This window comes from Psammomys obesus, unplaced genomic scaffold, assembly GCF_907164565.1.
Source record: "Psammomys obesus unplaced genomic scaffold, mPsaObe1.curated_primary_1811, whole genome shotgun sequence".
NCBI lineage: Eukaryota > Metazoa > Chordata > Mammalia > Rodentia > Muridae > Psammomys > Psammomys obesus.
Genome location: NW_026585687.1, coordinates 7,114,236 through 7,126,892, shown reverse-complemented (window position 1 = coordinate 7,126,892; position 12,657 = coordinate 7,114,236). Strand labels below are relative to the sequence as shown.

Here is a 12,657-nt window from a genome sequence, read left to right as displayed (position 1 = left end):
GCCATACTAATTTCATTAAGGGAATTTTAAGTGAACTTTAAGTAAGCATTATTTTGATATTATTTGCTACAAAACTTGTAATTGCTAGACTTTTCTTTGAGTTTTTCAGGACTTCAAAATAAAACTAATAAAAGGGAATATATTATTGGACTTCTAGGTATTTTTAAACAAATTACTGTTATTTGCTGAGAAAAATGTCATTCTTTCAACAGAAAGTTTTGTTATGGCTCATGTTTTGAGAGTCTGTTTCCCTCTTGAAATACTGTTTAGAGGTTACATGATAATGAAGGCCTCAAGTTATATCAATGGGACTAATCTTTGTTGAATTCCTTTGAACACACCTTTAGGGACTAGGCCATGATTAGATGAAATATATGACTTGAAATATGTTTCTATTTGAGTGGATCTTTTCAGTCATGCTCTCCTCTCTACCATGATGTCTGGTTCATGATCTTAGCAATGGAGTCAACTAATCATGGAGCCAATCCAGTTGAATCATAAGCCCAAACAAGTCTTTGTTTCCTTCAGATTTGATACTTCTAGTATTTTGTTACAATGATAAAAATTCAATCATGAAAAAATTCCCAGGGCGTGGTGGTGGGTGCCTTTAATCCCAGCACTGGGGAGGCAGAGGCAGGTGTTTCTCTGTTAGTTTGAGGACAGCCTCAGTCTACAACATGAGTCCAGGACATCCAGGGCTCTGTTAAACAGAGAAACCCTGTTTCAAAAACCTGCACAGATGTTTCTCATCCCAGCTCAATCTCCAAGTGGGTTCCCTAGTAAGGGAAACAGAGGCTGTCTCTAGCATGAAATCAGTGGCAGACTCTTTGATCCCCCCCCCACACACACACAGGGGGAAGCAGCTATACCAGGCCACAGAGGAAGAGGAAGACAATGCAGCCAGTCCTGATGAGATCTGATAGGCTAGGGTCAGAAGGAAGGGGAGGAGGACCTCCCCTATCACTGGACTGTGGGAAGGGCCTGGGAGGAGAAGAGTTAGGGAGGGCAAGATAGGGAGAGGAAGAGGGAAAGGGTTACAGCTGGGGTACAAAGTAAATAAATTGTAAAAAATTAAAAAAAAGAATTTCTAAAAAATATTTATAAACATGCCTTCGAAAAACTAAATAATAACTTAAAAATTAAAAAAGAAAGACCCCCCCAAAAATTAAAAAATTGTTACTGAGTGGAGTCTTTGCGGTGCCTAAACATGACCATGTTTTTCAGAAGCTTTTTGAATTGGTTTATAAGAGGAATTTATAAAATTTTCAAAGAGATTGGAGAAGTCCTTGAACGCTACAGAGATTAGTAGGTAATTTTGATAAGAGCTCAGAAAACCATAATGCCAGTAGAAATATGTACAGTAAATACCATGTTCCTGAGAATTCAGATGAAAACAAGGAATCATTTGGGGACTGGAGTAGGGGTTATTGAATTTATAGTGTGACTAACATCTTGGTTACATCATGTTCATGTCCTGAGACTTCTTGGAAGTCGGAAGCTTAAGTCAGTTTTAGGAAATTCCAAGGAAGTTTCACCTCTAAGTCATGCCATGAGTATTATCAGCTGATTTGATTTAGGTTACAATGAAAATTGGTAGAAAATAGCAGAGCAGAAATGTTTGAGAGCAAGGTGAAAGTTGCAGCCAAGGAAGATTTAACTATTAAAGAGATTAACACCATTTAAGAGAAGTTAACAACTTTGTGAAAGGACAATAAAAAGAGTACTCTTTAGATTATGCTTTCCAGAATCAGCAACATCCTTTTCCAGCTGACTGAAAGATGGGAAAATATAAACATTTTATTTTAAAACAGAGTATTGGGTATCCTAGTCCTGAAGGGTTTCCTAGGATGTTGTTTCCTTCAGATTCATTTAATTGTGTTCAGCTGTTTAGGCACCCAAAGGCCATAACAGTCAGGGTGAACGCATAACCAGGTAGTACTCACATGAATGAGTAACATTGGTGTCTTGTATATAGCACTGTTGCTAAGTATATATAGAGCTCATGTGATGTTGTGTCAAAGAGGTAAGAGATGTGGTATTATAGAGGTTTCCAAGGAAATTTCAAAGGAAAGCCTGGGAAGCCTAAAAATATGTGGAGTGAACCCAGTCTCTTTACAAGCAGCAGCTGAAAGGCCAATGTGCTCAGGCATGAGAGTGAAACTGTATCTGCAATAGAGAGCCCAATGCATTCAAGATGCTCTGGATATGGAATGTCTGTTGAGTGAAGTCATAAGCAGAAAGCAGATCTAGCCACAGAGAAATCATGTAAGCTCCAGCCAGCAAAGACACAAGATAGGAGCTGGCCATGCATTATGTCACTGATTGACCTAGATAGTATGAAGCTGCAGCATTTAATATTTTTCTCTGCTTGATTTGTTCGAGCTTTGGTCTGATTATTAAATTCTTATTCCTTGGTTTTGAAATGGTGTTGTTTAGTCTGCACCACTATATCGAGTTTTCTTTTTTCTTTTTTAGGGTCTTACAGCTAACAATTTGTCTTAAACCTTGAAAGATAATATGGACTCCTTCTTTTAAGCAGTGTTGGGACAGCTGAGATTGAGAGTCATTGGATTTAGATTTATGTGTTACTCATAAGCTTTTGGTAGTCAGGATAAAAATGTTATGCTTTGTATCTAAAATTACCCCCAAATGTGAGTTGGTGAAATCTTGGTTTTCAGCTTAAGGTGTTTTGGAGAATGGTCATTTTTAAAAGTACATCTTGGTAGAGGAATTAGGCTACTGGGATCATGTCTTTGAAAGTTGTATTTTGTACCAGATCCCTTTGTTACAGTCTCTTTGTTTCTGGACCACCAAGAATATCAATTCTTTCTTCAACTTCATGCATTCCACAGAGATCTTCTGTTTTAATACAGAGCTAAAAGGAATGGACACAAATGAACATCAGCGAAACCTTTGAAACTATAAGCAGAAAGTGATTTTTTGTTGATTTGGCAGTGATAATAACTGACCAATACAAGCACTTTCTACATCATTCTGGCAATAGGATTGGTGACACTGGAGATGTGTAAAGCAGCCCACATTTCACTACAAATGACAACAGCCTGTGACTTATCATTTCCACCATTCTCATTTTAAAGCTATGATTACTAAGTTCTGGAGTTTAAATATGGATATGAAAATAAAAATAGATCCATAAGCTCATAAGCATCTGCTCTGCCGGTCCATTAGTGAAGTTGAGGCAATCAACTCCTGGGGCCCACACAGATCTGAATACTAGAAGGACAATATGATAGGACTGTGGACTACTGAGGTATTCAGGAAATTGGCGCAGGCACATTGAGCCTGCAAACTACACCAATAAACAACGCTAGCATCCGCACCTCGTTCTGAGCCTAAACCCCTTCCACACACATTCCAAACTTCTACACTCTCTAGCACTCTCTCCTTCAAGACACGCTTTCATGCACACAGGCATGCTTTCTTCAACGCAATTGAGATTATATGCCAGCAGCTCTTCCTCCCTTAAGTAAAGCTGAAACACCAACACACAGTCTCAAATCAGTAGACCTCTCTAATCTTCCTGAAGAATACTCCAGACATCAGAGAAAGACCTACACACTCTGAAGTACTGACTCTAGAACAAACAGTGAAAGTTACAGATAAGCAGATGGCCAGAGGTTGGAGTAAGAACACACTCAACAGAAATCAGGACATAGTGGCTCCACATGCAACGCCCAACACCAATGGATATTTTAATTCATTGGAAACACAGGAAAGGGACTTTAAAGCTATGCTTATCCAGTTATTAGAGGCACATACAGAGGAAACAAACAAATCACTCAGAGAAATAGCCACAGAAGGGGAAGAAAATAAAGAGGAAACAAATACCTCAAACAAAAGGCCACACAAATGGAGGCAAATAAAGAGGAAATGAATAAACCTCTCAAAGAAATACAGAAAAATACAGCCAAACAAATACGGGCACAAGTATAGGCACAATTAGTAGCATATAGAGAAAAACAAACAAAAAATAGAAACCATCATAGAAAGATGAGAATCCACATTCAAACAGATGAAGGAAATGGTGCAAGGCATAAAAATAGAATTAGAATCAATAAAGAAAACACAAACAGAGAAAACCCTGAAGCTGGAGATCTTGGAAAAAAAGATCAGGAACAACAAAGGTAACCATCACCAACAGAATACAAGAGATGTACGAGAGAATCTCTGGTGCTGAAGATACACATATCTCAAAGAAAAAGTAAAATCAGAAAAGTCCCAAACACAAAACACATTGAAGAAAACAGGTACACCATAAAAAGGTGAAATCTAAGAATAATAAGAATTGATGAAAAAGAAGATTGCAGGTTCCAAGGTCCAGAAAATATCTTCAAGAAAATCATAGAAAAAAATTTACCCAACCTAAAGTAAGAGATGCCCATAAACATAAAAGAGGCCTACAAAACACCAAATAGACTAGACCAGAAAACAAACTCCTCATGTCACATGATATTCAAAACACTAAATACACAGAACAAAGAAAAAATATTAAAAGTAGCAAGGGAAAAAGGCCAAGTAACATATAAAGGTAGACCTATCAGAATCACACAAGAATTCTCATCAGAAAATATGAGCCAGAATGGCCAAGGAAGATGTCATGCAGACTTTAAGGGAACAAAGTTGAAAATCCAGACTACTCAACCCAACAAAGCTTTCAATCAACATACATGGAGAAAACAAAATATTCTATGACAAAACTAAATTTAAGCAATATCTATACAACAAACCAGCCATACAGAAGATACTAGAAAGAAAACTCCAATCCAACAAAAACAAGTATACCCAATAAAACATAGGATACAGATAATTTCCCAGCAAAAATTAAAAGAAAACAAGCAATGAATCACAGTAACCCCATCAACTCCACAATAAAAGGAACTAATTTCATTGGTCACTAATATATATCAACATCAATGGATTCAACTCTCCAATAAAAACACACAGACTAACAGAATGAGTGCAGATACATGATCCAACATTCTGCTGCATCCAGGAAACACACCTCTGCAACAAAGATGAACACTATCTCAGAGTAAAGGGCTGGAAAAATGTTTTTCAAGCAAATGGACCAAGAAAACCAGGTGGGGTAGCTATCCTAATATCTAATAAAATAGACTTTCAACCAAAATGAATCAAAAAAGATGAGGAGGGGCACTTCATTCTCTTCAAAGGAAAATTCTAAAAGGAGGAGATCACAATTTTGAATCTCTGTGCCCCAAATACAAGAACACCTACATTTGTAAATGAAACATTATTTAAGCATAGATGGCACATCAATTCCAAAACCTTAATAGTGGAATACTTCAACACTCCACTCTCACCAAGGGACAGATCATCTAGAAAGAAGCTAAATAGGGAAATAAAGGTACTTAGATGTCTACAGAAATTTTCACCCAAATTCAAAAGACTATACCTTCTTTTCAGCACTTCATGGAACCTTTGCCAAAATAGACGATATAGTTGATCACAAAGCAAGCCTCAGGAGATACAAGAAGATTGAAGTTATCTGTTGTATCCTATGAGACCACCATGGACTAAAGCTGGACCTCAACAATAACAGAAATAGCAAAAAGCCTACATGCACATGGAAACTGAGCAACTCCCTACTCAATGACAGCTGGTTAGGGAAGAAATAAGTAAAGAAATTAAAGACTTCCTGGAATTCAATGAAAATGAAGGCACAACATTCCTAAACTTATGTGACACAATGAAAGCAGTGCTAAGAGGAAAATTCATAGCACTAAATGCCTACAAGAAGAAATTCAAAACTTCTCATGAAAGCAACTTAATGACCCATCTGAAATTCTTAGGAAAAAAAAAAAAAAGAAACAGACACACCCAAGAGGAGTAGATGGCTGTAAACAATCAAACACAGGGCTGAAATCAATAAATGAGAAACAAAGAAAACAATTCAAAGAATCAATGAAACAAAGAGCTGGTTCTTTGAGAAAATCAACAAGATAGACAAACTCTTAGCCAAACTAACTAAAAGGCAGAGAGAAAACTATCCAAATCAGCAAAATCAGAAAAGAAAAGGGGGACATAACAACAGACACTGAGGAAATCCAAACAATCATTAGGTTTTACTACAAAAGCCTCTATGCCACAAAATTTGAAAATCTAAATGAAATGGACAATTTTCTTGATAGATTCCACTTATCAAAATCAAAACAAGGTCAGACAGAAAGATTGAATAGTCCTATATCCCCAAGGAAGTAGAAGCATTCATCAAGAGTCTCCTTTATTAAAAAAGCCCATGGCCAAATGGTTTCAGTGCAGAATTCTACTAGACCCTCAAAGAAATACTGACTCCAATTCTCTTCAAATTATTCCACAAAATAAAATGAGAAGGAACATACCAAACTCATTCTATGCAGCCACAGTCACCTTGATACCTAAACCAATATATGGAAATCCATCAATGTAATCCATCTTATAAACAAACTGAAGGAGAAAAATAACATGATCATTTTCTTAAATGCTGAAAAAGCATTGGACAAAATCCAACACCAATTCATGTTTAAAGTCTTGGAGAGATCAGGGGTATAAGGCAAATACCTAAACATAGTAAAGGCAATATACAGAAAGCCTATAGCCAACACCAAACTAAATGGAGAGAAACTTAAATCAATCCCACTGAAATCAGGGACAAGGCAAGCCTGTCCACTCTCTCCATCTTTTCAATGTAATACTTGAAGTCCTAGCTAGAGCAATAAGACAACTAAAGGACATCAAGAAGATACAAATCAGAAAGGAAGAAGTCAAAGTATTACTATTCACAGATGATATGATAGTATACATGAGCGACCCTAAAAATTCAACCAAAGAACACCTTCAGCTGATAAACACCTTCAGCAAAATGGCTGGATACAAAATTAACTCAAAAAAAAAAATCAGACACACTTCTGTATTCCACAGACAAAATGGCCAAGAAAGAAATTAGGGAAACAATACCCTTCATGATAGCCACTAATATCATAAGTCCTTTGGTGTAGAAAAAATTTCAAGTCTCTGAAGAAAGAAATTGAAGAAGATATCAAAAGATGTAAAGACCTCCCGTGGCCATGGATCTGTAGTATTAACACAGTGAAAATGGCCATCCTGCCAAAATCAATTTACAGATTCAATGAAATTCCCATCCAAATACCAATACAATTCCTTACAGTCCTTGAAAGAACAATTCTCAAGTTCATATGGAAAAACAAGAAAACCTAGAATTTCCAAAATGATCCTGTACAATAACAGATCATCTGGAGGTATCTCCATCCCTGATCTCAAGCTGTACTAAAGAGCAATAGTAATAAAAAATTGCATAGTACTGGCATAGAAACAGAATGGTGGATCAATGCAATCAGTTGAAGACCCAGAAGTAAACCCACAGACCTATCATTCAATGGAAAAAAGACAGCATCTTCAACAAATGGTGGTGGTCAAACTGGATGTATGCATGTAGAGAAATGCAAATAGATCCATATCTATCTTTCTTCACAAAACTAAAGTCCTGGTGGATCAAAGACCTCAACATAGAACCAGACACACTAAATTAGTTAGAAGAAAAAGTGGGGAAGAGCCTAGAACTCATTGGCACAGGGAACATCTTCTTGAACAGATCACAAACAGCACAGGCTCTAAGGTCAACAATCAATAAATGGGACCTCATGAAACTGAAAAGTTTCTGTAAAATAAAGGTAACTGTTGTCAGAAGAAAACGACAGCCTACAGACTGGGAAAGGATCTTCACAAATCCTATGTCTGACAGAAGGCTAATATTCAGAATATATAAAGAACTAAAGAATTTAAAAAGGGGAGCAGCCTTACCAGGCCACAGTAGAGGACAATGCAGCCACTTTTGATGAGAACTGATAGACTAAGATCAGAAAGAAGAGGAGAACCTTCCCTATCAGTGGACTTGGGGAGTGGCATGCATGCAGAAAGGGGAGGGAGGGTGGGATCGGGAGGGGAGGAGGGAGGGGCTTATGGGGGGATACAAAATGAATAAAGTGTAATTAATAAAAAATTTAAAAAAAGCAACAAATCAAGTAATCCAATTGAAAAATGGGGTACAGAGCTAAACAGAGAACTATGTATAGAGGAATACAAAATGGCAGAGAAACACTTAAAGATATGTTCAACATCCTTAGCCATCAGGGAGATGCAAATCAAAATGACCCTGAGATTTCACTTTATACTCATCAGAACGGTTAAGATAAAAATCTCAAGTGACAGTACATGCTGGAGAGGTTGTGGAGAAAGGGGAACCCTCCTCCATTACTGGTGGTAATGTAGCCTTGTACAACCACTTTGGATATCAATCTGGCGCTTTCTAAGATAATTAGGAATAGAGCTTCCTTGAGATCCAGCTATACCACTCCTAGGCATATTTCCAAAAGTTGCTCAAGTACACAACAAGGACATTTGTTCAACTATGTTTATAGCAGATATTTCATAATATCCACAATCTGGAAACAATTTAAATGTCCCACAATGGAGGAATGGATACAGAAATTTTGGTACATTTACACAATGGAATACTACTCAACAATTAAAAACCAAGAGATCATGAAATTTGCTGGCAAATGGAGGGAACTAAAAAAGATCATCCTGAGTGAGCTATCCCAGGAGCAGAAAGACACACATGGCATATATTCACTTATAAGTGGAGATTAGACCTATAAGATAGGATAAACATGCTAAAACCTGTACACCTAAAGAAGCTAAGCAAGAAGGAGGACCCTGGTTAAGGTGATCAATCCTCATTCAGAAAAACAAATGGGATGCACATTTGAAGAAGGAGAAAACAGGAAACGGGACGGGAATCTACCACAGGGGGCCTTTCAAAGACTCTACCCAGCATTTTATCAAACCAGATACTGAGACTAATAAACAAACTTTAGGCAGAGGACAGGGAATCTTAGGAAAGTAGGGGGAGATTGTAAGACCTGGAGAGGACAGAAGCTCTACAGGGATAGCAACAAATCCAAAATATCTGGGCACAGGGGTCTTTTTTGAGACTGATACTCCAACCAAGGACCGTAAATGGATATAGCCTAGAACTCAGCTCAGATGTAGCCATGGTAGCTCAGTATCCAAGTTGGTTCCCTAGTCAGGGGAACAGAGACTGTCTCTGACATGAACTCAGTGGCTAGCTCTTTGACCCTCCCCTCCAGATGGGGGAGCAGCCTTGCCAGGCCACAAGAAGGACCATGCAGCCAGTTCTGATGAGACCAGATAAGCTAGGGTCAGTTGGAAGGGGAGAAGAACCTCCCTTATCTCTGGACTTGGTGAGGAGCATAGGAAGAGCGAGGGAGGATGGGATTGGGAGGGGAGGAGGGAGGTGACTAGAGCTGGGATACAAAGTGAATAAACTGCAATTAACATGAAAAATTAATTTTAAAAGAATATAAAAAAAGAACTTAGTTCACAGCTGTAGTTTAATAAAAAGATAGGCACTTATAGAAGGAGACTGGAAAGAATGATTGTCCTTATTGTTCTCCTAATTCCAAGAAGGTAGCATGGCAAGGGATATTTGCCACTTGTTTAAAATAAAAAGGTAATTATATCCAGTCTACACACTTGAAACCCAGTACTGGGCTTTCATAAGAATACTCAATGCTAGCAGCTATTCTTAACCCCAGTTTCAGGAGTGCAGTTGAATAAGTTGATAGAATTGCATTAGATAAGTTGCAAAGAGACTGCCCAGACACCTCTTCCTTAAATTTTCCAGAACAATGAGCAAGAGTTATGAGAAACAAGGCAGAAAATTTTGCAAAGAACTTTTTTCAAGCTTAGTAATAAGTGTTCCATAGTGAGAACCTGTGTAATGCTGAAACCAAGAGAACTAATATATATAGAGAGAATGTTCATATAAGATACCTACACTCACCCTGGTATAGTGAAAAGACCGTTAGGCCTACAGAATAAACTTAAATTTAGCCTCCATTGTCTCTAGTCATGGAATGAGCCTAGGGAATGAACACAAGGCTGTGAAATTCCCTGTGGCACTGAAACACAGGTGCAACACAGGTTGGGAACAAAAGAATCATCTCAACCATCTGTTCTCTGATGATGGAACAGCCCAAATATCCCAATATCCAGTGCTTACAGTCAAAGCCTTTATATGTGCTCTGGTGCAGGTGAAGACATTAGCTCTAATACAATGTGACAGATTTGTATTTTGGTCTGCTTTACTTCTAGGTGTCACGTGGACTTGCATGTATCCCTAACACTATGCAATCCCTTCTTGTTATAGGACACAGGTAGGGAAGTCAGTGCTTTATTTTTGCTTTGGAATGTAGTGCCAGGTTCTGCTCATGAATTATGACATTGGGCAGATCATAATGACCCCATCCCCAGGCCTACCCGCAAACATCCTTGTGTGCACACACCCCTAGTACCAAGGAGAAACAATCAGTCTTAGATTATCAGATCTATATTAGGTTCAGCATTAGCAGTATCTTGTTTTAGAGAATTTAGCCATGAGTCCGCCTCAGTAGCAGATAGCTAGAAATAAAGGGGATCCTGTTTCTATCCCACGACAGTATTTCATTTCATAAGTCAAAGGCTTGGGGTGTGGCATACATTTTTAGTATTGGCAAGAAGAAATGCAGTATAAAAACTTTGATTCACCAATGGTGAGTCTCTTAAAAGACACACAGAATTCTGCATGCCTACCCACAGGCCAGCCATAGTGGATGAAATATTTGGGTCTGTCTCATCTCTGGATGAAGTTTGTGAAGACAGCATTTTTTTTTCTGAGAAATTTATTAGTCTTTTGGATAAAATTTATTTGCCCAGAAGGATGATCCCATCAAACTTCTGCTGGAACCACTGTATGACCTCCTCTTTTTGTTGATTCTGTGCTTGATCTCAGTACAGCCTGTCCTGTGCTTCTTGTCTGTGTCTCCGAAACCTGGCCTACCTAGGACCATATAGAAGTCCAGGCCATAGATGTCAATGCTCGGGATGTATTTGATGCCCAGACCAATGTTTTCATGAATCCCAAAACCAAAGTTTTCAGTATCCGAGAAGTTATTTTTCTATAATTCATACTCCGGCCTTTCTCCAGAATTTCTTCCACCTTGGCTCCATGGACTGTGCATTGAACAGCAATCTTTTTATTTCTCCTGATGCCAAAGGACCTGTAAGTGTACCTGGTTTTGGAAAATTCAGGTGTCTGGACTGTGAGTTGCTTCAGTACCTTCGCTGCCCAGAAGGGCAGTCTGTCTCCCCTCTCCCCAACACAGATATTGAGACAGAACTTTCAGATGCAAAGTTCCTGCATGGAGTTTTCCTTTTCACCTTGATCTTGAACGATGATGGAAAACAGGAAAAATTAAACAGCATAATTTAAAAGTATTTTTCCATTCTAAATTGAACAATAAAACAAAAGTCAGTTTGGAAAAAATGGGCTTGTATTCTATTCTAATGCAGAAAGAGTGAAAATGCATAAACATTGAATATATAGAAAACCTGAGCTTACTTCATCATCTAACATTGAAATGACTTAGAGTCTTAGAGAATACAAGCAACAGTGCTTAGAATTTCCAGAAGTACTGGTATAGGATTCCCAAACAGTACTGTTATAGCATTTCCACACAGAAAAACAGAACATAGAGAGTCAGAGGAAACAGCTTTATTTATGCCAACACAGACTCAGCAGATTCACCTCCAAAAGCTCCAAGCACAACTGGGCTTTGCCATGTATATGTTCCTCTAATATTGTAACATACATTTTTACTGGGTATTCTATGGCTATAGGGCTATAATCCTAAGGATACACAAGTGTGGTAGGGTTGCCATGACACTATGACATTGAAGCTGCAGGAATGCAATAAGACTGTACGTGCATACACTGAAACTGATTAAGCCACATTATCCTTTTTAGATTTAAAAGGGCCCATACCACAATGTAGGATAAAACAAAGCAGATTATGAACAATGTATTGAAAAAATATCTAATCCTTCAACATCCAGATGACATTCTAAATTATAAAGCATAGATATGTTTCAGATCTAATATTAAGATTGTTTATATATTTTTTAATTTTTTATTAATTACAGTTTAGTCACTTTGTATCCCAGCTGTAGCTCCCTCTCTCTTCCCCTCCCTATTCTACCCTCCCTAATATTAAGATTTTTTGACTCATTTGGAATTGATTTGTGTGCAGGATGAGAGAGAATTTTCATCATTCTACATGTAAATACCCAGTTTTCCCAATAACATTTGTTAGAGATAATGTCTTTCTCCAATGTATGATTTTGAAATTTTTCTCTAAATTCAGGTGGCTGTAGGTGCATGGATTCATATCTGGGTCCTTGATTCTATTTCATTATTAAAGTCGATCTCCTCAAAACAGTATCATGGTGCTTCTACTGCTATGGTTCTGTATAATGATTGTTCCATGTACATTTTTCATTTTGAAACTAAAATTTCTAGGAATAGGGAGTATACTTTAGGATGTAGGCTCAAGTAAAAAATTTCTGAATAAAATTCTTATTGCCCAGGAAATAAGTAGTAGTACATTCAATTATAAAGCTTCTGCCTTGGAATCCAGCATCATTCCAATAAAGAAATTGACTTTCCCTCTCTCAGTAACAATTAAATGACAATAGGTCCTTGGCTACAAGTGAGATTTC

General features: G+C 37.8%; 1 pseudogene; it reads right to left on the bottom strand.

Moving 5' to 3' along the window:
* Window positions 1-10,803: 10,803 nt before the first annotated feature.
* LOC129665850 (60S ribosomal protein L11-like) lies at window positions 10,804-11,329 on the bottom strand (annotated as a pseudogene).
* Window positions 11,330-12,657: the final 1,328 nt, after the last annotated feature.